The sequence below is a fragment of the Lagopus muta genome, chromosome 10, assembly GCF_023343835.1.
Source record: "Lagopus muta isolate bLagMut1 chromosome 10, bLagMut1 primary, whole genome shotgun sequence".
In the NCBI taxonomy this organism is placed as follows: Eukaryota; Metazoa; Chordata; class Aves; order Galliformes; family Phasianidae; genus Lagopus; species Lagopus muta.
In genome coordinates, this window is record NC_064442.1 from 1,611,199 (window position 1) to 1,633,973 (window position 22,775).

Here is a 22,775-nt window from a genome sequence, read left to right on the forward strand (position 1 = left end):
ATTATTTGTACCCTTGCAAGCAAAGAAGGTATTTTATCCTTGGAAGGAAAGAGAGATGTTATCTTCCAGAAAAGATGTGAAATTCTGCAGAAGCTCAGTGCTGTTAATAGACTGTTATGACAGTGTGCAATTTCATTTCCAGTGAACAATGCATATCAAAGGCTTGAATGCTACAGCAGTTAACACAGATAAAACAGAAAACAAGCACTGCAGAACCTACACTCTGGTAATGTATACTGGCAAACATTCTTTTCATGCCAGGAGTTAAGTTCCATTTTTTACATTTAGCTGTTTTCTGCTCGATGTGAAGGGCTGGTTTTGTACGAATGGAGGTGGCAAAGTGTAGCCTATCATGAATTAAGATAAAATAATGGCATTCAACCCTGGAAAGAGACTTCTCAGAAAGATCTTCTGTGAAAAGGAACATCACACAAGACTTCTGGAGCAGGCCTTGGACACACGTTTTGCAAATAAATTGTGTGCTTCAATCTGGTTTTGTTTGTCGAAACACTGAAATATCTTTGTATTTTGTTTTTTTCCTGTGTTAGTAAGGATTCAAGTGAATACTTCACAAGCATTTGTTCTGCTGGACTTTGAGCTTAATAGGCAGGCAATGCTGTGCTTCAGTTTTACACTCTCAGTATGTAGGCAGCATTATGAAGTTAAAGTCTTAGCTTCCAGCTAAAACAGGATATCAAAAATTACAAACGAGCGGATACAAGAGGAAGAAGGGGTTCTCCACAGGAGGCATGCATGCCCTCTGTGCATCAGAATGAGGAACAAACAAGAGGCTGTTTCCCATTTCTGCAGCCATGGCTGATATTAGCATCGGAGCTGCAGATAAGGCGGTGCCAGTACGGCCGTGAGAAATCCTATAAACAGAAATAAATATGGACATAAGTGTCCATAAATATTTGCTTCACACTGAGGCTTGGCACCGAAAACTATCAGTCCTTCAGTAGTTCTGAAGACATTTCCCTCCACCTTCGTCCTGAGATTTCCATAAGTTCTTCATGCAGAATATCTACCATTTATAAAGTTTCCTTTTGGTGGTTCCAGTGCATCAAAACAACTTCATGTTTCTGAACTGTGACACCATCCTGCCATTAGAGCAGGGGAAAGCTCCACTTCTTAGTTAAACTTATAGTGCACAGAGCATGACATATTCATCATTTATGTATGAATGATGGCTGTCAGGTATCTTAAATACATGAAAATGTACACTTTCCTTCTGCTGCACCCAACAAGAAGACCTCAGAGTGGTTTTCAAGCTCTGTGGGATCTCTGTGCACCACATTTACCATCTCAGACCCAGCTTTCCTCTCTTCTCTCACCATCAGTAAGACCTGTAGTTCCACCACTACTCCCAGTGTGTCCTTTACTGCTCACTTCCCATTTGACATAACCACTTAACATAACATTCCCATTTAACATAACATAAGCAGGAGGCAGCTACACCTTGGTGTCTCTCCCTGCTGGCAGGCCTTTTTGTCTCTACACCAAATATCACACCTGAGGTCAGCAATCGTAGCGGGATGGGGGAATCACACAGTGAAGCTTCGCAGCCCTACAAGCACGCAGCCCTGCAAGGGGAGGGAGCCTGTGAAACCCCATCTTCCCTTCTCTCGCCGCAGCTGTGGTTGAGTGGATGAGTTTTTGTTCCCTTTTTGGTTCAGGCTCCTGCTTCAGCTTCACTCTCGAGATAAGGCCTCGCTCCAGTGCTCTGCTCTCACCCCACAGAGCTGTGAGTCAGGCGGCTGAACCCGCAGGCAGCTGCCTGCTGGGCTTGTGGTCTCCGCTGGCACAGCGCGGGGAGCCTTCCTTTCACTGACCCTAGCACAAGGCTCCCACTGTTCTGTGTTTGATGAGCTGTCTTCTGTCCGTCCTTTGGTTTTCAAACGCTATGGCTTTGGGGACTCCTCTTGCCTCTAGCAGCAGCCACAGCTAACCTAGGGATCTCCCTCCATCCTCCTTCGCTGCCAACTCCATGGATATTTCAGGTTCAGACGCAGACAGCGTGCCCAGACGAGAGGGCAGAGCGTGGGGCAGGGAGCCAGCAGGAGAATTTCTCTGCTGCAGGAAAGAGACAAGCTCCATCTGATGAGTCAGGGCCCCGCACCTGCGGAGATGGCTGTGGCAGCACCCATCCCAGCCGAAAAGGGCTTTCGTTTGAGACGAGTTCTCAGTGCTCAGCAAACATCTTATCTGCCCCGAGATTTGGGAAGCTCATGCATGGGAAGCTCAAGCTTTTGCAGCTCATTCAGAGCATGCTAAACACCGTAGTGGGAAACAAGGCAACGGTGGAAATCCCGCAGAAGCAGAGATGCTGAAAAGACAAAGACGCCCTCAGAAAGTTTAACCTTTTTCGTTGTTTTTCTCTGAATAAGGGAAATTTATTCTTAACAGAGAGAGGAAGAAATTACATCGCCCATAGTAATGCTGCCCCAAAGGAGGAACTAAGCTGGTTTGCTGTGGTGTAACAGAGAGCAGAAAGCTGCCGAGGTGCGGAGGACACGTGCTGCTCACGCTGGGTCTTCTAAAGCTGCATCCACCACAGTAGCCCAGAGAAACACCCAACCACTAATCCAGGCTAACGAGGGTGCAGCCTGACACCCTGAAGATGTGCAGCACTCACTAATTCAATGGGTGTTAAGTTGCTACTAAGGAACAAACCTGTACATTGGGCCCCTAGGACACCTAGCTCTCGCTACAGGACAACTCTGAGAGGCTCAAAGCAGCAATCCTTGCTGCCTGTTGCTTTTGTTCCCTCCTTCTCCCTGCTCTCCCCAGCATGCAGCTACCTGGATAGGATTTTCCACATGGCCACGCAGACACTTGGCAGCTGTGCTGATGCCCGGGGCTCCCTGAAAGCCAGGGAGATGCTGCATGCATGTCTTACCCTGCACACAATGCACCAACATATGTTGGATTTTTCAGACCTCCTGCAGAGTCTCCAGCAGGAAGCCTTGCTGTTCTTTCACCCCAGCATCCAAGCCCACAAGACACAGTTTGCAGGGACTGTATGGCTGTGGAGCAGGCAGGCTGAACGAGCCAGGTTGGCACTGCTGTCAGACCTGAGTGAAAGTCACACAGGGTGAATGAAAGCTGTGATCAGGCTCGGGGTTTACGCAGGGCAAAAGGAGATGGCAATCGGGTACACTCAGTAGATTATCACTTCTGAAACAGCACCTAGCTCTATCAGTTCCTCCCTTTGTTATCAGAGCAAAACTCACACTTTCCTAGCTGAAAGTTCAGTCGAAACACAAATGTCACTGAAAACCCAGAGAGAGCTTTGCGTTTCGAGTTTCGCTCTCCTGAGCCCGGGGAAGATTATGCAACAGGAACCCTGGGTGAATCATCTTCTGGCACTGCAGTAAATTAGGAAATGTTTGCTGCTATGTTGTATGGGCTTCTACCATCTATTTTTTTGTTTGTTTGTTTTCCAGTGAATCTTGGAGCCTTCAAATTTCATAAGGCTGTTGCCCTCATTTGAGCTAGGAAAAGGTTAGCAGTGGCTGCTGTAACACAGCTCTAGAGAGGAGCTGCTGTAAGGAAGCGATGCTAAAGCCATGCTGAATGTCCTTGCTCAGCATTTTTAGGTTGTTTTAGAGCACTATTTGTTTGGGTTTTTTTAGATTTCCTGTGAATATTTCTTGCAACTCTTCTCATTGCTTGCTTTGTTTCTCTCCTGTAGCTCTTAACATAGAAACCTAACAGGTAACACTACACTGAGGGGGGTCAAAGAGATGTTCCTCAAATACATGAGAAGTCACACTCTCAGTCTTCCCTTTCCAGATTTAAGAATCAAAATAATTTTCAGGATGAAACTGAAAGGTTAAGAGAAATATCAGTATTGTGAGATTCAGAGTAAAACCATGAGAACTGTAAGGGCTACAGGGATATCTACCAGGCACCTGGTTAACACGTGCGATGCCATAAAAACCCTCTCTGTAAAGATGTGAGCCTCGGTTGCAATTTCATTTCTGGTTATTCCTTGTACCACTATATATTTTGGTAGCGAGAAGGTGGGAATTCCTGCAAGCAGCTGAAGCTGGATCAGAAATGACATGAATGAGCCCCCTTGTTGATAAGCTGAGTGAAGTCATGGCTGAGCCACATGATCTGTTATGCTGAATATAAGCTTAAATTCCAGGCAAATAAAAAGGGGCTCGAGCTTGTTAGCTTGCTCTGTTTGCCATTTCACGTTCATTTCTTCCAAACAAGAAAATGTGAACTTATTTTGCTGTGGAAATCAAATAAGGCATCAAAGCCCAATTTCCTAAGGAGAATCTATCAGTCTGTTGAAGCAGACGTTTTTATGACTAGCTGTGTTAACAAATCCAAACTAAGTATCCAATCTGTCAAGGAGAAAAATAAGTTTGGAATGAAAGTAAGTATTGCTCGTTAAATTTTAATGACAAGGCATTTAAAAGAAAAGAACCATCCATTACAACGTTGGTGGAATGGTGCATTGTCAGATTCTCGTGAAAGGGTTTTTGTCATGAGGTTTAAATATATTATATGAAGGAATGGTTGTTGCTCTCTTCTCTAAACAGAGGACTTTCTAAAGGAAAAGTTTATGAGCAATATATATCCTCTTGTGGAAGTTTTCTTAAGAGTACAGCAATTAAAAGCAACGGTTGGACACCAGTGCTCCTTGTCCCAAGGGATGTGAGTGGGGAAAGGTGTGTGCTAATGCTGATTTCACACCAGTGTGGTGCCCACCATTACTTCTGTACCCAGAAGAAAGGAAAGGAAGGAGCTAGAGAAGCTCTGTATGGGACAGAGCTCCATGCTGGGGGATGCCCAAGCCAATGGGTGCAGCCCTATCTTCAGGCACCTCTGTTGGGCAGCACAAAAGTTTGCAAACTCTTTGATCCAAAGATTACCATCTCTGCAATCTTTAATGTTTTAACACCTTTAATGTCATGGTCTCGGCTCACTTTCTTTTGTTGCAAAACAGTATGAGGTCATTGCACTCTTCTTGTGTAAAACACAGCTATTATCGTGGATGCAGTAGCTCTGCCTTAATGAAAAGGGCTGCTGAAATGTTTGCCACACTTTCCTCACTTGGGCTGAACATTTTCACAGAGGCCTTGCCATGGTCTGGTTGGCCTTCAGGTTTTGCTTGCTATTTTGATTTGAATTAAATCAACTGCAACCTTTAGTCTACTTCTGAAGGGAGGACAGACGAAAATAGGTTATTTTGCCACTTTTACAAGAACACTGTTAGCCTTTCCTTTGAGTAACATCCTCCTTCAGAATAGAAACCTGAATTTTGGCAAGAGAAGGGGAATTAACCCCTAAAGAGCTACTTGGAAAAAACACTCAGGTTTGCCCAAGGGACAAAACTACAAAGATGTGCAGCTTGGAAGTGCTCAGCTGTGTGCTCATGTTCTCCAGGAGGGCCTGATCCTGCAGAACAGGAGATGCGTGCAGAAGGAGACTGGGGAGTGAGACCAGAAAAGGCAAGGAGTAGGAGTTGTGGAGGAACCAGAGGAGACAGAGACCTAATGACCTGCTTGTGCATCCCACTGTAACCCCACCAACCCATTTATTACAAATTATATAACTAGTTTTCCTCTCAGTTTCCATCAGCATGCAGGCAGGACCCTTTAAAGGGGTGAAGTAGGACTGTGAGGTGATGGAGATATGGCCTAATGGGCTCCAAGGCTCAGACACATCATCTCCAGAACCAGAACTAGAACAGTTTTGAACTTGATTTCTTTCTGCCTCAAATGTCACCTATAAACCAAGAAAAATACCACCTCCACGTCTCACAAGGGAACAGTGAAAAAATACATTTGCTAATGCTTGTCATCAATGCCCTAGGAGAGGTTGTAAGGAAATGAATAATTCTGTCTTCATAGCAGGATTTGAATAGCATGCAGTAAATAAGGCATGGGCCACACATTGCACAACAAGGAAGAACAAGAGGTTGAATAATGGTTCACTAAGCAAGTTTGTACATGGAAAGAGACAGGACTCCTACCAGGAAAATTATGTGCAGTCACAGGATAGCATCGTAACATGAGGGTACATATACGTTCACATACTCACAGAGCATCCTTCTTTCTTAGTGGCACTACCTACCTTGCAAGCACTTGACTTCATTATCACTTGAGCGCTTGATTTGGACAAAGTAAGTTTTCCTGTGAAAAAAAAAACAACAAAACAAGAAGTCAAAGAGAAGGCAGACACTTGATGCACAACAAAAAGGGTTAGGGGTCACTTTAGGGTGGAAAAGATTTCTTGCTTTTCAGTCTCTGCCCACCAGTGGTTCCTACCCACACCTCTCTGAACAATTGTCTAGTGAGTTTCCTGCTGTCAGAGCCACCACAGACCCAAAAGAAGCTGTTGTTTGTCTGTATTTGTGTCCCCATTGTTGGGACGTAGGCTCATAGCCCCAGAGAGCTTTGGGAACACAGCAGCCTGCTGAACACCATTCCCTGAACCCTTCCATCATGGCCCCATGGCTGTGGCTTGGGCTTTGCAGCATGGTGCTGTGGTTTGTCTCCCACACCATGGTCTGTGTGCTGAGGACAGCAGCTGGTGCGTTGGTTTGCGTGGCATGAGTAACAGCCTTGCACAGATGATGAGGATATAGATCTGCACTCAACACAAACAAGTATGGCTTTGGCCATGGTTTCTCCATCAGCAATGCAGCCATACCATTTGGAGTTCACTAACAGCCCATTTGTTTTCTCCTACTTGAGATTTGAGCAGCTCTGCTCCACCTCCATCAACAACAACCTCAACTGTGCTCTTGGCAAATGGCAGATCCTCCAGTCACTGCAGCAGTTTGGGAGCACTGGCTTTATTTTCAGCTGGGTTATATAGACCTTTTTTTTTTTTCTTTTTCTTTTTTTTTCCTGTGAGGCTCAGCAAAATAATCATAGCATCATTTAGGGTGGAAAAAACTTTCAAGGTCATGAAGCACAAAGATCAACCTGACTTACTGAGTCCTGTCACTAAACCGTGTCCCTCAGCACCACACTGAAGCTAAAAGAAGTATTGGGATATGCAATCTTATGCATCAGATCACAACTAGGCTGCTTAAGGGAATGCATGGAGCGTCCTGCTCCATCCCACTGTGAGATCTGGGTCCTTGCCTTCGGAGCTTGGAGTGATACCTCTGTTAGAGCACTGCTGACTGCAGTGAGTTTGTAGCTCCTGTCATTTGGAATAGGTTTCAAAGTTACCTCCCAGGGCTGGACTTCTAGTCAGCTAAACAAAATGGAAGGATGAAAAATGCTGTAAATTCAAAGTACCTTGTCATATCTGGCATCGCAAGGGCTGCCTTTGGTTACTGGAGAGTATGTTTTTCTGCCCTCCTTTTCCTGAGCGCGTCTGCAACAGCTCCCACCCACTTAGGGATGAAATTGTTCATTGTGGAAATAAATAATTTACAAAACAAGTGACCTTAATCTGAGAAGGCGCATCAGCCTTGGGTCTAGCTCAAGTTCCCCTCCTGTGGCTGCTGCAGTAATCTCCAGCTTACAGACCTGAAGGCTGCAGGACCCAGGGAGATGCGTGGTCCTTGTGCTTGGCCTCCATGTGGCCGCAGAGCCGACTTCTCCCTCCTGCGTCAGTCTTCAGCAGGATTTTGACAAGGCTGATGAACCTAAAATTGGACTCAGCAGCCCCATGAGGAGGAGCAGATTGTATCTCCCTGCCTCTCCTCTGTCTCACAGATGCATCTCTGTTCAGATGGGGTAGCTGGAAACCAGAATCCTCGTCTATTTTGGTGCTGTGGGAATAGCTGCGTGGAAGGGGAGTGTGATAAATGTCTTGGTTTGTGCTGTGATGCTTCCACTGACTCCACCAGGTTTTGGATGAGATAGGATTGAGCATAGTGGGAGTCAGCCTTATTAGCCCCAACAACATCATTATGCTTCCAGTGACTGCCAGTAAATGATAATTTCCTGTCCTCTGCAACTGTGTGTGTGTGTCTCCTCCGCTGGTGAATCCCATGGGGAAGGGAGTGTCTCCTATTCCATGTTTGCTTAGCGCCTCGTACAATGCAGCTGCCTTCCAGTTGGGGCCACTTGATGCGACCGCGATACAAATAATAAGGACTCTAATAATAAAATGCAGACTTCAATGGGATGTGGGTCAAGCTGCTCAGAAGCGTTGGCCTTTCTTGCTGACTTGCTTCCTCCCACTTCCTCGCTTCCTCCTCCGGTAGAAGAATCCTTCTACATCATCAATTCCCAAAGGTGGCTGTCCTCGCTGTTGTTTGGCTCTGCAGGAAGCACCATTGCTTAAGACACTTGGCCTTCAGCAGATTTTTTCCACTGACGTGTTGCAGTTCTCTTTCCACACCCTTCACTTCCCAGGAACAGCTGCTGCTCCGATCCTCCCCAGCTTCTCCCTCAGTGCTTTGGGGATGCCGTGGCTGCCAGCTTACCTTTGGGACTGGGGCTGCTTTCAATTTTGCTTTTCACAGAGCACTTCATTGACAAAAAGGCTCGTGGCTAAAATACTTCTTTGTTTTGATTGGAATTTTCCAAGTTTTCAGGCAAAAACGCACATGAGGGTTTTCGTTTTTCTGTCACTTAAACTACTCCTCTATTGGAAAACCAGAATCTGAGGGAAAATATTGTGAACTAAATATCTGTGAAGTCTCAGTGGAAGACACAACAATCAAAGAAATCTATGACAATTTTGAACTAAACAACCATTTTCTTTTCCTGCAAATATATATAACATTTTCCAACCAGCTTTACCAGTGACCTGTAATTAAAGAGGAGTCCAAGCCACAAAGTTCCGAACCAGACTTTCCCAGAATTTATGGGTGTCCCTGTCTGGGTTTGATTCAGCTCAGTATGAAGCAGGCCAAGTACTGAGCTGAGATCCAGCTCCTCACTAAAGAGAAGGGAAGGGAAGAAAGAAAGGAGAGGAAGGGAAGAGAAGAAGGAAAGAAAAGGAAGAGAAGGAAGAAAAGAAGGGAAGGGAAGAAAATGGGAAGGGAAGAAAATGGGAAGGGAAGAAAATGGGAAGGGAAGGGAAGGGAAGGGAAGGGAAGGGAAGGGAAGGGAAGGGAAGGGAAGGGAAGGGAAGGGAAGGGAAGGGAAGGGAAGGGAAGGGAAGGGAAGGGAAGGGAAGGGAAGGGAAGGGAAGGGAAGGGAAGGGGAAAAAAGAAGTACAGAGAGAAAGCAAAAAGAAGGGATCTGCACATATTTTATTTGAGAAATAGCATTAGTTGCTTTCGAGCCACAATCTGTCAGAAACCCAAAAAGTTCTCCCCCAGATGGCAGCAGAAGAGCTAGTTAGTACTGCTGGGCTGTATGCAGGGCTCTGGAGAGAGGTCCCAGGTCTCCTTGCTCTCAGGGCAGTGAGAGAACACTTGTGACACCCTCAAGGTATGTATTTGCTCGATGGTAAGGGACAGGTTTTCAAGTCAGCTCCATATCGTGGGTGGTGACCTTAGAAAATCTGGCCACACTGGCTCTGGTGCCAAGTTCCTGAAACACTGAACAGTGGCCCCGGGCGATTTTGAAAACACAGTCACACCTGTCCTCACTTCGCATCGCTATCGACTTCAGAAAATCTTCAGATTGGCAAGATGTCAGCATTGTTTTTAATTCCCTCTGCCAGGTGTTGTTTGTGGAAACACGCTGTTCTTGCCACAGCGCATTATGTCTTAGAACAACTTAATCTCATGTTTTGGACCCAAACCAACGTGCTGTTCCTACAGGCTAATAAAAATCGCTTATTCCATTTTATTGTCACAGATATGCTGGGGTGGTTTGAAAGGGATTCCAGGCCTGATGAAGGCAGGCAGGCTACCTGTCTTGCTCCTTGCTGAGGCTGGCTGGGGCAGGCTGCCAGCAAGAGCTGCTTCTTACTTGCATCAACACTTATCTTGTTCTGACACCACGTGCAAACATTAATGCTTTTCTGCAAATATGACTTTGCAGATTTACTCTGTAGGCTTTCAAAAGATGTAGATAATTTTCAGTGCAACAAAAGAGCTGGATGGACAGGCAAAGTCTTAGGGACACACTAGAGCAGAGACTGGTGTTACTCATTAAGCTAGTGATGACAACGATCCTGTAGCACCAGACATTATCAAGCATGTGTGACAAAGGCCAGAAGCCAAAGCAATACAGTTTACATACAGTTTAAATCTTAGTTATACAAATACATCTCTAATTTGGTCCTCAATCTGCCACTCAATCCACTGAAGCTCCAGCTGCATTTTGCATAGGGACAGATCAACGATCTAGGATTGATAGTTAAGGTTAAAGAATCCAATGCATTCAGCAGCATGATGAAACTGGATATTGGAAAGTGTTCAGATAGGATGTTTTAAGTCATGGAAGAAGAGGGAATAAGCAGAACGATGAGCACCCCGAGCTGGGCCACCAAGCAGGCGTGATCCACACCAGCTAGTTACCAACTTCAGTAAACTCTTTCCTTTCTTAAACCCCGTCAGTAAAGAGCAGAATCAGATTGTATGCCTTTAAGAACTAGGAGGACAGGCTGGGAACCAGGGCTGGGTATGATGCATCTCTGTCAGTGTTACTATGATTTATAATTTAGGTTTCTCTGGTGAAGACATGAGGTCACCACGAAAGTGGACCCTGAAATATCTCTGCCTCTTGTTCAAGGCGTGACATTTAGGATTGCTCCCACTGAAGGAGTCCTTGAATGGAAAACAGCAGCTGGAAGAGTCAGCATGGGCTGTAGGCTGGCTGCCTGCTGCGCTCATCCCCAGTCCCATGGGAAATCCTATGGAATTTAACGGGCTGAAGCAATATCTTCCTGAATGATCAAATTGAGTCATGGCTCTAAAAAAAAAACACCCTGCAATGTACAACAGTGATCTTTCTAAAGCTTTCCTTCAAAACTCAGCAGCAGGTTAGTCCTTGTGCATTGTGTTAAACACATTATTTGAGTGATTCATGAACCAAGACCAGGTCTGCCCTGGAAGCCTCTCCTCGCACAGCTTTGCTGCTTTGGACCATGGATTTTCCCCTCATGGATGAGCCAGCCAAACCCTTCACGCACTCCTGCAACCAGCTCAAAAAGGCTTTTGCTGCCCCAACTTCATGATACTCATAGAAGGAAACCGTTTCTTTCACTGCTACAAGCTCTTGCTAGTACTAGGAGGTTTCCTGGTCCTGCATGCTGCAAGCTCAGGTTGAGACCGGAATTAAAACAGCAGAAATCAGAAAATAAAACCATCTTCAGTGTAGTCATTTCCCTGCTTCTGTGCTTTGAGACTCACTGGCACGTCTGAGTTCGTTTCTTCCTTCTGTTTAAATGGACAAACCTCTCGTACCTCACACACATGCTGCACTTGTGGAAATCACAGCTTCCTAATCTTCTTAAGATCAAGAGCAAAGCTTCGGGATCAGAGCAGAACAGAGATGAGCAAGCAGCATTTGCCCAAACAGCACAGAAAGCAAAGAGACTCAGAAAGGGAATAAGCACACGCAGTGTGTATTCAGCATCTGAGTTGCACCTAGGCTGCAAAATGAGTAGAAGTGCTTGACTGAATCTGGAACGTGCTTGAAGTTATGCTGAGCTTCAAAGCCCCCGCTGTTTGGGGCATGAAGACAATACAGAGCAGCTCACAGTCATGTTGGCCCATTCCTGTACAACACACCACTGCTGGATCTGATGGAGCAGTTGATCTGCCCATCCTCCTCCTGCATTCCCAGCATCGCACAGACACAGGCTATAGGGCTTACTGGAATCAGCTCACCCAAAAGCTTTTCATTAACATTTTCCCGTGAAAAAAATATACACACCAAGCCACACGAGCATGTGGTTTCAATCCATTAAAACACTGATTCATAAACTGTTTAGCAAACATTCTCTCCTGCATCTGCAAACAATAGCTACTCCCAGACTTTCACTGGCCCATGATTGCTGGATGTGTCTCTCCAGAATGAAAAGGTGAAGTTGCTGTTGGAGCAAAAGCCACCACTCCGAGCAGCTTTCTTCTCAGAAAGAGTGGTAATGCACCGGCACAGGCTGTGCAGGGAGGTGGGCACCATCCCTGGAGGTGTTTGGGTACCATGAGGATGTGGCACTGAGGGACACGGCCAGTGGGCACGGTGGGGAGGGTTGGTGATCTCAGAAGTCTGTTGCAACCTGAATGCTTCTGTGGTTCTATGACTGTATGCTTCTATCCCTCAGCAGCTCTGCCTTCTACCCTTGGCACCCCGTGCTGCCCTACACTTGTCCTTGGTGGAGCGGTGACTCACCGGCAGTGGCTCGCTACCAGGTGAAATACCATCCCCAATGAACGGCTCACAACAGCTGTTAAAATAGCCTCAGACAAACAGAGCTCTGAAAAACACCACTGTCTGGCCCAGGGCTGGCTCCCTGCAAAATGGGGACTCGGGTCATTGCTGCTGGTGGCACGGGGACCGGAGCATCCCTGAGCCTGGTGGCATGGGAGCATCCAGCAACAGCCGTGCAGATTCCCACACTAAAACAGATTTCTCTCACTACTCCAAGGAGGTGGAATTACTCACAGGTGGCTCTATTCAAAAATACATATGGGCTGAGGTAGAGAACATATGGTCTGATGGCATATTAATAACAGAGAGCTGAGGTTCCCTGTTACTCACGTGTCACCAAAGCAGATTGAGGGAAAGGCACTGCTCTGAGGAAATGCCTGTATGGCAGCGTACAGGAATCACCCTAAGCAGGTCATATTGCTCCTACAGCCTGCCCAGTAGCACTGCCCATTGATGGCTGCATGGATACAGGGCTTCTCCCGTGCTTAGGCGCTGAGTAATGCAGCCACAGAGCTTCTCCCTGGTTCTCCAGTGTTAGAGCACATTTTTGTGGGATGTGTCTGATGAATCCCATTTTACATCCAGAGAAGGAGTAGTAGTCCTTGTTTTCTGTCCCTAACACCTATGCTTACTGGCATGGGGGTCTGCTGGGCTCAGCCCCTACTCAGCTACATCCCTATGAGGTTTGCAGACTGGTGGGGGCTGCAGCCATAGGAGACACAGCTCTACCTTCCTCACTGCTTTCTGGTGGGGATCTGATATTGAACCCTGCCCTTCTGAGCCCTCCAGCTGGATCAACCCCAGCAAACAGGGCAGGATTTCTGCCCTTTCAGCATAGAGATGCTTCATACAATGCAAGCCGAGGGGCACACCGAGACCAGCAACATCGCCTGGGTTTTGCCGTTTGAAGTGCAAAAAGCACAAACCAGAAACTGAACCAGAAAGGAGAAGGCCTATAGCCTGGAACCTGGGACATATATGAAGGGAGAACCTATTGCACCCTCCCCTTGTTCTCCCAAGGTCTGAGCGCAGCACTGCTGCAGCATGAGACCACCAGTGCCCACCATGGTACAGCATCCCTGTGTGGTAACTGGATTGCCTAAAACAAAAGTCAGACTGAGCTGAGAGACCTCTGTGTTATTGGGACGAACCCCAGACAGATCTCAGCTCCCACTTTCATCCATTCCTTTGGCTTTGTGCTAATAGGACCAGTGTGAGGAATGCCCACGTGTGCTCCAGCCCAGCCCCCTACACCAGAAATAGAGCATCAGGGTTCCAATACCTTTCAAAGAACAGCTCAATTCTTTAAACCCCAGACTCCTTAATTCCTGTTTCTCCTTCACCAGGAACCTCGCTTTTAGGTTGCATTTGTTGCAAGGAACGGGCTGGAGAAAGGTGATGGCTGGAGAATAGTTGAGCTGACAGGTCTGTGACCACATGAACCCAAAGCGGGCAGCCTGCAGCTGCACCGCCCAGCATTCAGGGGCTCAGGCCGTGCTGATAGGAATACATAAAGAAATGCAGAAGAGCAGCTGAGCTTGCAGTGCTCGGTATGCGGGCTCTCTCTGGTGGTTGCAGGCGGCAGCGCACAGCATTCGCTGCGCAGAGCAGAGCGTGCAGCGCACAGCACTCAGCGCACAGCACCCGGTGCTCAGCGCACAGCACACGCTGCCCGGCACAAAGGATGCAGCGCACCACGCACGGAGAGGAGCACAAAATGCAGAGCACGGAATACACGGTGCACAGCACAAGGTACATATGGCACACACTGCACAGGACACAGTGCACGCTGCACTGTGCATCAAATATATAGCAGATGGTGCGTGGTGCACAGCACAAACTATACAGCACACAGCCCTTTGGGGCATACCCCGGACCCCAACACCAGCCTGCTGCATGCATTTCAATGCCTTGCCCTTCGCTATGTTCCCCTCTGCAAAATTCCTGTAAGATTCCAGGCAGCTCCTCCTGCTCCCTGGTTTTCCAGAGGCCCCCACCTCTGCCAGCTCTGGGCAATGTCACTGCTTCTACAGCACACGCAGCTGATGCCCCTCAGTGCCATGGTAACCCCAGCCTGGCAAGAAGTGGGGCCGCAGCCCCAGTGAGGCTGAATGACAGGGAAGGGTATCCATAGGCTTCCCTGTTGCATTCTCTTCTATTACATCACATACACCCGTGCTTTTTGCGCCTAATAGATTTCTAAGTTAGCCATTTCTATCTAAATGGTCCCCTTAAGGGCCTCCATATCACATATTTTCTGACTACTAGGGTTTCTGTTTCCCCGTCCTCTGCCCCAATGCCCCACACTGAGGGGTTTGGGCACTGGGAGCAACTCCATTCCCAGGGACACAGAGTCCTCAGGGTCATCTCTGCAGCACCCATTCAAAGCAGAGCTTTACAATTTCCTTGCAAGACAAGACCAGAAGCAGCACCAAGGCAATCAGCTGCTCCTTTTGTCACTCTTCAGGCCTATAATCATGCCAACATGAGAGAGAAGGGCAGCCCCTTTTTGAGAGGGCTTCAGCGCACTGAGCAAAGGAGATGAAAGGGGCTGCAGAAAAACAAACAGAAATGGCAACACCTCTTGAGGCTTTGCATCTTGGTCTTTGCACCAGCCCCCCGTGGTGCGTGGGGCTGCAGCAAGGAGCAGGTGCTGTGTGAGCATTAGGGAACGCTCCCTTGGAGGCTGGGAGCTGTCGAGGCGTGTGCTGATGGGACAGATGTTGCTTCGTTACTGTCAGCACAGCATCCTGGATGTTTGAAGAAAACGTGTTTGTTAAGGAAAAGCAACCGTTACCAAGATGTTCACGTTTGGCTGAAGGGCAGAGAAAAAGCTTGAGGTACTCAGGCACCTGCAAGCCCCCTTTTTGGGAGCTGGCCTGGGGTGTACAGTCACCTGCCACCCCTTTGGCCAAAGCCTCAGTTCCATCCAAAATCTGCACATGTTTGCTTGATCTGGTCTTCAAAATCTGTTGGTGGAGGCTGGCTGGAACTGATGCGCTATTTGCAGGGTTACTGCTGGAGCCACACAGTAGAAATGGGTTTTCCACGGACTTCTGGATGCTATAACTTTCATCCAAGTCAAGGGCAGATCTTACAGAAATTGTCCCCAAAGCGTCATTTCTTGCAACGAAGTGGATAATGCCATCCAACAGCAGTGGGCTGGAGCAGGGGTTGTTCTCTTCTCCCAGGTAGCAGCGACAGGATGAGAAGTGATGGCCTCCCGTTGTGCCAGGGGAGGGTCAGGTTTGTTATCAGGAACAGTTTATTCTCAAGAAGAGCTGCAATGCACTGGCACAGCTACCCAGGGAGTGCTGGGGACACCGTCCCTGGGGATGTTGCAGAACTGCAGGGATGTGGCACTGAGGGACACAGTCAGTGGGCACAGTGGGGTGGATTGAGGATCTCAGAGGTCTTCTCCAACCTGAATGGTACAATGAATTCCAGCCCAATTGAGAGGATGAATTAATCTCCCAAAGTTTTACAGTACTCCGACGGAAAGCAGAGCTTGCAATAAGCTGACAGTGCATCTTTCAGAAGAGAAGGTTGTGGTAATGTGCTGGTGCAATGACAGCCTCTGAATCCATACTGCACGTGATGGAGTGGGCAATGAGTATCTACTGCAGGCGTGAGAGCACTTATTAGCAGTGCTGCTTTATTAAGTGCTTAACCCAGAGCAGGGCTCATTTGGCTGCAGACATCTGCCAATACCTGACCCAAGCAGACACACACAGCAGATCCATGCGTCCCTCCCAGAGACCCCCAGGCCCCAGCTTCAGGGCTGCAGAATCACATGGGTTTGGCAGCACCAGATCAATTCTGAGTTATCATCTTCCCATCTATTAGCACACTAAATGACTGCCCTGCCCTATCTGTATGCCTTACAACGCTGCCCAGCTGTCCACACACTTCGTTTTCCCTTATTGATTTTCCTCCACAAGCTTTTCCCCTTTGATTGATTCCAGGAGAAAGGTGCAAATGAGGAGTCAAGCAACTTTATGACTTGAGAGCTTATCGAAAGCATTCACTGCTCTTAACAACCCTTCTCACACCACTGAGTAGGCCCTTAAAGGCTGATAGCTGGGTCAGGAGATGAAGGTTGGCCATCCAGAATAATGAGATGCCACCTACTTGTGTTCCATCCCACTATCAATGGGATCTGAAGGAGGTGATGTCATCTACCTGGACTTCTAGGAAGTCTTTGACGTAGTCCCACACCACGTCCTTATCTCTAAATTGGAGAGATAAGGGTTTGAATGGTGGACTGTTTGGTAGGTAAGCAATTGGTTGGAAGGTCACAGCAAAAGGTTGTTGTCAATGGCTGACTCAGTGGTGTGCAATAGCTGGGGGTTTGGGACTGGATGATCTTTCATGTCCCTCCCAACCCAAGCCATTCTATGAAGGTGCCTTTTCCGAAGATTTTCTGCCCCTTGAAAACCTTTTTTCTAGCAGTTCCCAGCTCAGGTGGGTGCACAGCATCCAGCCCACAGCAGCTCTGCTTGGTGTAAGGCTGCGTTGAGTGCAGCAGAAGGCATCTGGGATAAGATACTGAAAGGGGAGGGAAAACCTCCACAGCTGTGGATCAGTGCGTGCTGATCCAGTAGCACCTGCACAGAGCACTATTGCTGAGTGCCGTGGTGGGTTTCCAGCTATACTTTGCCAAGAAAATCACATTTTTAAAGGATTTAGTAACAATCATAGCTAATAATGCACACTTAAATAGAGATGGATGCATAATGCTACTGGAATTTTGACAGAGGCAGAAATCTATCTACTAAATCTCTAAATCAAGGCACAAATACGCAAAGCAGCCACGGGAGCAGCTTTACAATGGGCAAAGTCACGTTACACACAAAGCTTTCAGCACCGAGAGCCCTTCTGCTGCAGCAATGACCCCATTTTCATACCCACAGTGGGGAGAAAGTTGGGAAAAATCCCTCTGAACCTCAACCTCCCCCCCCCCGCAACTGCAAGCAGAAAGCTCCTAACCTCCAGACTGCTCCAGATTCAGCTTTAATTGGCATTATGGCTTCCAAACCCGTGCTGATGTTGGGCCATTGGACACTGTTGGCTCCAGGAAGGAATCCCCAAGGATTCCCCCTTTAAAATAAACCAGATACCATGACCCACTTTTTCCTCCTCAGCCTCCAAAAATGGGGGTCACCAACCTGACATCCCCTCCCACCACATCCCCTTGGGAACAGCAGGAAGGTGGTACCCAGACTGCTGGGGTTTTCCTTGGCTTATTAATGTTAAATACACGTTGGATGCTCTTCGCAGTTCCAGCTGGAGCTGGAGACTTTCAGGAGGAATCTGCTGAAAATGAGTTTTATGTACTGACTGGCTGAATGGATAATTAAACAAATAACAAAAGTGAAATGCAATTTTGTTTTACCTCCTGGGAACATTAGTGTTAGTTTATTCTTTTTATCAAAAGACTTAAGGAAAAAAAAAACAACACCCTATGCAATTTAACAATATTGCTTTTGTAAACAATCTGAAAATCCAATAACTGTAAAACTTATGACATGTTATTAAAACGTCTTATTTTTTCTTCTCCCTACAAGTGAAAAAGCAATTCCAATCTCAGATGCTATAATTTAATTATACACTTTAGGTTCTAAAGATACCATAATTCTTAGCACTGAATACGTTCAATTTAATGTCCTTCTGGCACGTGTGAAAGCTCAGACGTTGCTGAGCACACGGGTCTGGTCCCACAAAAACCCTTGGCTTGGGAAAGGGAAGGAAAAGTGGTGGCCTGGCTCGTGGGGACTTTGTTGGGAATAGGCTGGCAAGGAAAATGGGGCATGCCCATTGCCAAGCAACAACAAGGCATGTACCCGGGCAGTTGCATCATCGTGCCCACACTCCCTGCTCCAAAGTGCAGCATTTGGGTGGGGGACTTCATGGGAACGTGGCCACCTGGCTGCCACCTCCTGGGTCTTCACCCATCTACTGATCAGAACAACATCTAAGTGCTCACAAATGAAGTCAAGCTATAGCGGAGCTAATAATAAGATACCTTTGGGTGTTCATCATGTTGGATTTCCAGGCAGTTAAATAGCTTAATGCACTTCCCTTTGCCTTGCATATCAATCTCTCGAGCTGACTGAAGTTATCTGCCATCCTCCCGCTGCACAGTGCTGTGAGATGCCTCTGTAGCAGTGCCTCTCCCCCCAGGTAGGGGCTGGGATTTGCTGACAGCCGCCGCACGCGGGTGACGGATGGTGAGGGGCTGTCAGCAGGCGATGATTATCTCTTCGGGTTGTCTGCAGAACAATTAATGGCAATGAGAAGGATTTATTTAATTAATCACCTCCTGCAAACAAATGATTCAGAATGAGATGAATCACGGTGCTGTTTCTGAAAATGGGTTCTGCTGGAAGGCTGCCGGGCATCGATGTGCAGTTGCTGATGGGTGGAAGAGGCACCATGTAAGCTTCCTTCAAACTTCGGGAACCTCCAAAACCCGAGGCTCCCTGTCCTTTTGGGGCCATGCCACAGAAGCTTTCAGGTGAAACCATGATCCAATTTTGAAATTTGTCCATCTGACAACATGCACACGTTCCATAACTTCCATCGAACATCTTGGGTTGAGTCCAAAGTTCACCACAAAACCCCAAACAAAGCAAAACTCCCAAGCCCCACTGGAACAGCAATGCTTAACCACAGACCTTTTACTCTTTGGCTGCTGCTGTGGGGTGCAAACCAGGCAGAATTTGACCTTGGGAGAAAGCGATGGGAGACAGAAAGAGGAAACAGGTAGATGCTACAAATAATAACGAGCAGAAGTTCCCCAACACCTATAAATAACCCCAGCCAGAGGAACACAGAAGATGTGTCACAGAGTGCATTTTAAGAATGCTGAAAGTTTCTAAAATTAATTTTCTTCATTTTACTTTATTAAAATTGCTTTCATTTATCTCCCGCGTTAAATATTTTATTTTTCCATATTAATGGCTGCAATTTCTACTGCAGCTTGTTTCTGTCATTAACACTGTACAAACTTAATATCATTAGTAGTTTTTTCCCTTAATTATGTGAGTGGAGAAGAAAAACATCAAAGTTTCCGTGAAATTGGAATAGTATATCTAAATTGCCTCATGTTTATTTTAACATTAACAGTAAATGAAGCTAATGGGCTTTTATATTATTAAAAGCAGCCATTTGTGTCCTGCCTGCTGTAAAATATAGCAAAGCTTTAAAAGATGTTAAATAATTAGTTATTTAATAGGGATGTGCAAAATAGATCAAACAAAAGGCAAACTTCTGGGAGCAGAAGCTTTGGGTCACACTGGGTCCCCTTTGTGATGTCCAAGAGTTGGGTTTTATCCCAGAATAACTCATGTCCCACTGTTATCTGACTGCTTTAATTGACAGCTGCCCACAGGACTCCACGTATACAGGAGTGGGCACCCTTTGCATGGGATCCTCTCCTGCTCCGAGCTCCCTTCCCTGCAAGGACCTCTCCCAGGCTGCTCCATGGGTTTTGCCCATGCCCAGTGGGAGGGATGCCAAGGGTAAAAATCCCACAAAAGAACAAAAGCAGCACCCTCATGCTTTGCAGAAAATCCCGTGAATTACCAACTATCTCAGCTGGTCACCTTCGCATTCTGATACCCATGCTCCCAATTCCTTGAACCCTGCTCAAACCCAGCCCAAGGTTTTGAAGCTGAGACACACAGCACTGGTGGGGACCAGGGGCTGAGCTGCCCCACCTGGGGTTTTAACTGAGCAGCTCAGGTGCAGTAGGTTTCTGTGGGCTATGGTTGCCCAGGGAAATGGTGGAGGCACCACCCCTGGAAGCGCTCAAGCAGCATGAGGGACGTGGGGTTGGGCTTGGTGAACTTAGAGAGCTTCTCCAACCTTAATGGTTCTATGCAGTGAACACAAAGCTCTGGTGGTGACAAAGGCAGCAGGGACCTGGAGAACAAAGCAGGGCACAACTGCAGCCTTGTGCTTATTTATGCCAAAATTCACAGCAATGCAATCACGTTCTCCCCTCCTAGGGAAATACTCAGCATTTAGACAGCAATGGGAGATGAGTGGTGAGATATGAAGCAGTAACTCTCCTCCATTACGTATCCAAACTTGCTGGAAAGCTGCTGCCTTTTGGTCACATTGCAGCACTTCCCTCCAGGTAGCACTGCAGAGATGCACGCATTGAGATGGGCTTGGTGAGCTTAATGGAAGCATCTGCAATGAGAGCATCACTGCATTGTGACCCATAAGAGCTATCCAAACCTTACATGAAGTTAATACTAATAACAAACAGCTGTGGAGTAAGGAGGATCAATACCAAATGGCAGACTTGCAGCAGGCCTTAGGAGAAAGCTGGGAGAAGAAAGGGGGGGACATGGGGAGGGATGCTCATGAGTGTGGTGCTGGGGTGACAGCAAGCACTGGAATAGGGACAAAGGGAGCAGCAGTAGGACGTGGACAGCATGCAACAAACAGGAGCTGGTGGTTACTTGCTGCTGGTGGTTACTTGCTGCTCATCCCACCGCAGATTTCAGGGATTGTTTTTAGCAGTGTGCTCCCCCAGCACCAGCCTCCAGCGTAAACGTACGCCTTGGCCAGCAAAGAGATGCTATTTCCTGTGCCTCGCAGAAATGGAAACATGTCAGGAGAAAGATCATTCTGCCTTGCTGCAGCATGGGCTGCACATGTAGGGCTGGAAGAAATAAACAAACTGGCCCCGCACTGCAAGCCGCAGGAATTCGTCATCAGAGGCACAGTGAGGAGGGGAGGAATGGTGGTGTGGTTGTCACTGCTGTCCAGGAGGACTGGTTCCCACGATGGGAGCGTGCACGTCCCCCTTAGGGTTCAGGGTTACTCCAAAAAGTAGAGCCCAGAAACCAAGAGGAACGTGCTGGGGATCTCAATGTGAGTATAGGTGACGAATGATGGCAAACAGTTTTTCTTTAGCCTTTGTGTTAGCCGATGAAAGTGGAAGCACGAGGAGCAAGGAAGAAAATTGCTTAGAGAGGTGTGGGGTTTCCCTAAGACATCCAGACCACAGATCTGGAGATGGGCCCAGGCTCAGACCTTGCAAGCCAGAGAATTACCTGACCCCAGCCCCAGCTCTGCACCCCGCTGGGACCACAGAGGTGCAGAAATGCCACTATCGGCCCCGATGCCAGGTCATGTTCCCTAAGGTCCATCTATCAACCCCATAGACCTCCAGAAGAAAACATGCCACGGACAACTGTGGGGACCACTCCCAGCCCTGTGTGCAATGTGGGGAAGTTTCAGTGCTTCTGGACACTTTCACACCCTTCAGCCACACGAGATGCCCCTCTCCATCTCATCGGAGCCCACTCACTGCCTCCATTGGACATCAGGAAGGCACAGCACCATTGCAGTCCCAACGAGGGGGAATAATTACAGGAAAGTGGCAGCTTTCCTTCTGCTTAACTTGCTTTGGAAGGAACAGTTGGGGGTACTACAGAAACTAATGTAAGGTAATGTAATCATTTACAGAAGATTTGTGGTAAATGAACGCTTGGCTGCTGTCCAGGCGCACAGCCAGGGCTCATTACAGAGGAGGGGATGGCACGGAGAGCTTTCAATGGCCACTGTTTGTCTTTCGTTTCAGCTCATGTCTGACCCTCCTGACCTCACCAAAGCCTTCAGGACTTCTATTTCCACTGGCCGGCTCTCGGCAGCGGTAAATGCTATTTCCACTTCGGTAAACCCAGGGCCCCTTGCACAGCAACACCGTGGCTCCTCCAAACTCCAACACTTCTGTGAAGAACAGATTTTTTTTTTTTTTTTCCACATGAAAAAAAGCAGTGCTGGGCCCTGGGATAGGGTAACTTAGCAACTCCACCGCAGGGATTAGGAAAATTGACTCCAGACCAAACTAAAACAGCAGAGTTTCCTGTTTTGAGCCACTCTGTACTATATTAAAATTATTTATGAAAAGGGGAGTGAGGAAGGGAGGATGGGGACTCAGAGCTGCTGTCGAGGGGGAGAAGCATGGATATTTCTGTATCATGCTACCGAGCACGAAGCTGGGGCTCAGCATCCTTACACAGAACCTCCATACGCAGAGAGGACACCCAAAAACCGCCAGCTTTCCCATTGGATTTATTATCTCAGAGGAGATACGCCTCAGAAGTGCAGGAAGAAAACTGGAAAGGCACAGAAAAAGTACCTTGTCAGAGCCTGGTTCTGCCGCCATTCATCTTCCAGTCCTTAAGAGATATTAAAATAGATTTAAAAAGATGCTCCAAGTTTTTGCTCTTTAAGGAACACATTAGTGCTGCATAGGCTTTTGTTTTAATTAAAATAGGTATTGAAATCCTCCATGAAGCTTCAATGGAATTGTTACAGACTGCAGTTTGCTTGTGTGCAGAGCAGCCCAAATATACTATGGCAGTTATTTCGCAACAAGGCAGGAGTCTTATTAATTTAGCTCAATCAAATCAAAGCCACTTTAATTTACAAAGCAATAAAATCTGCAAGCATCACTTTAGATCAAAGAACTAAAAACAGCCTAAACACAAG